Raw genomic sequence first — 2,954 nt, 5'->3', positions numbered from 1 at the left:
CCTTGGCCTCCCAAAGTGCTGGCATTACAGGCATGAGCCAGAGCACCCGGCCCTCATTTGTTTTTCAAAGAACTCAGTAAAGGTGGAAGGGACAGGGAAAGAGACTGAATTCATGGCTGGCTAACAGGGGTCCAGAGACATCAGATAATATTGCTGTTGTTGTTACTGTTATTACTACCACTGTTGGAACCTTTACTGAGTGCTTCACCAGGCACTGCGCTAACAATCCCGTTTAATCCTCACAACCTCCACAGGAGACGGTTACCATTATTACCTCTATCGTGTAGATGAAAAACATGGGGTATTAAGGGTTAAGTGCTTGCCTAAGATCACTTAGAGCTGGGGTTTCAACACCCAGGTATATCTGATTCTCTAAGCCCATTCTTTCACTGGGGGTATGGGCACAGACAAGGAGGAGGAAATTAATCTTTTATTGACTTTTTAAAAGGATGATATGTTCACATAGTCCAAAACTCAGAAAGTACAGAAGGGAAATATCTCCCCTACAACACTGTTCCTCTCTCCTGAGTTTTTTATGAAACCTTACAAACATGTTTTATGTATATTACCATAATACATACACACACACATACGCGTGCTCCGTCTCTCAACACAAATAATAACATACTCAAGATACTCTTCTGTACCTTTATGGTACAAGTACCCTAACCACCATTTAGGACTTGGCCAAGGCCACAGCCAAGTATGGGCAGGGCAGGCACTTGGCCTCCAAGCTCTATGTCCAGTGCTCGCTCCCCAAAGTACCCCCCAACTCACCCACAGCAGCCGACTCAGCCCCAGTCTGCCTCTAACAACCACACACAAAAGCAGCAAGAAATGGCCATGCTACCTTCTGGGCAGGACACTCCATCCTACAGAAGGGACCTTTAGGCTCACTCCTCCATCTGCGAAGCCAGGGTCCCAGGGGACGGACGGGGCAGGTGGTTGGACTCACCCTGTCCGCCTTCTTCTTCTGTGTAATGACAGCAGAGAGAGCCCGCTCTAACTCTCCTGCAAACTTCCATGAATCATGCAGGTGGCTGACCAGATCCCTGGACTCTCCTGGAATGAGAGAGATTCAGATGTGGCCCAAAGGACTCCCCCTAAAGGCCTGTCAAAGTGCCAGGTTGAAGGATGATGGGGTGCCAGATTCAGACCTTCCAACTGCTGGGCAGCATGCTGGCTGTAACAGAGTGCCGTCTGAAGCTCACTTTTCTGACATGTAAGGATTCGTATGGTATGAACCTGGGCCTTTGGGACAAAAGACAAGCAAGTGCTGAAAGAGAAGCAAAGAAACATTCTCCGGAGGACAGGAGGGAACTTCACACCCTCCACTCACCTCTAGCTCCCTCCTTAGGGCATCCTGATGTTGGTGGCTTGCCTTCGTTTCCTACAGAAAGAGGAAGACAGAGCTCTTACCAGGGGGAGGCAGAGATGGCATGGAAAGAGACATGCCCCCAGAATGGCACCACTGCCCCAGGACAGGCCCACCCATGGGACCAAGTTATCAGGGACCCTGTGGGGACGGGTGGAATCTAGGGGGTGAGCCTTCTTCCTCAGGCTGGGAGTGGGCAGGACAAGACTGGGGCCTCTACATCTGAGTGCCCCCCCAAACCCAGCAGTCATGTCATGAGCAAACAAAGAAATCACGTTACTTCTTCCAGCTGAGCTCAGTTCCATTGTTTCTGTGGAGAGAGTCAAAGGAAGGTGACTGAGGGTGGCCCCCTTGACTCTATTCCCCAGGCCAGGAAGCGGTAGGCAGGGGCCAGGAATGGATTTTAAAGGCGAAGTTCTCAGACCCAATGGGAATACGAACTGGTAAACTCTCCTCAACTCCCAAAGAGAAAGGATTTGGGTCTTTGTTGGGTTTTGCCCACAGCCACAGAATTGAAAGTCTGAAACCAGATTCTCTCAAAAAGACAGTAACATAAACCTTCAGAGATGGAGTGTGAGAGAAGCCCACCCTTCTGTCAGCTTGTGATTTAGAAAGGTGCAATCATTCAACAGACACTGACTGAGCACATACTGACCAGGGATGGTTCTTCACAGCAAGGATATAGGACGGAAAAGGCAGACAGGAGCCCTTGGCCCCGAGGTTTCCATTCTAGTGGGCCTTTAACTCTCAGACTCTCAGAGCTAACAGAAACCTCTGATACTCTCTAACTACTTCAGGAAATGCAAGCCCAAGAAGGAGAGTTTACAGCAGGGCCTGGACTAGAGATTAACATAAAAACAACAATGACAAATCTCATTTAAACTTCACAAATGTAAGTAAAACAATACCACTCCTACTTTACAGATGTGAAAAGAGAGGCCCAAAGGGCTCAAGCAATTTGCCCTAAATCATATCCCTAGCAGATAGAGAGGTAGGATTCAAACCCAGAATTCTCAAGCAGTACCTGGCAGTTCTTCCACAATCTTAACAATTACCCTCCACCACCCATTGGGCCCTCTGTCCCCAGGAGCCTGGCTAGCCAAGACCCACATCCTCAGGTGAGTGGCAACCGCCAGAAGTAGTTGTCTCAGGGTTAGTGCCATTATTTATTTTCTTTTTTTTTTTGGTGTTGGTTGCTCCTTTACCAACACTAGGGTTGGTCTGGGGATGATAGTCTCTCAACTGTGTAAAGGAAGAGCAGTGATACTCATGAGAACTACAAGCTCCTACAGTCATGTTATGCCCAGACCGTTTGTTCCCCGAAGAAGACCACCAGAGTCCAGAGTCAAAGCCAAGCGGCAAGGATCTTTAATGCAAGTTCGAACTTGGTCCCTCCGTTCTACAACTTACAAGAGGGCCCCGAATGATGCATGTGCCCGCTTTTATAGCCCGATGCATACAGGATATGTAAGGTTACAGAGGTACAAAGGAATTCTTTTGGTTGCAGCATTACAACTGGTAATTGGTTAATACAATTAACAGTTTTCTTTTTTTTTTTTTTTTTTTTTTGAGACGGAGT

General features: G+C 47.9%; 1 pseudogene; it reads right to left on the bottom strand.

The window, feature by feature from the left end:
* Positions 1-808: 808 nt before the first annotated feature.
* Positions 809-2,617, bottom strand: LOC108524895 (golgin subfamily A member 6-like protein 1; annotated as a pseudogene).
* Between the last annotated feature and the right edge of the window lie 337 nt (positions 2,618-2,954).

The sequence above is a fragment of the Rhinopithecus bieti genome, unplaced genomic scaffold (genome assembly GCF_001698545.2).
Source record: "Rhinopithecus bieti isolate Rb0 unplaced genomic scaffold, ASM169854v2 repeat_27970, whole genome shotgun sequence".
NCBI lineage: Eukaryota > Metazoa > Chordata > Mammalia > Primates > Cercopithecidae > Rhinopithecus > Rhinopithecus bieti.
The sequence above is the reverse complement of the archived record's forward strand: the minus strand, read 5'-3'. Positions and strand labels throughout refer to the sequence as shown.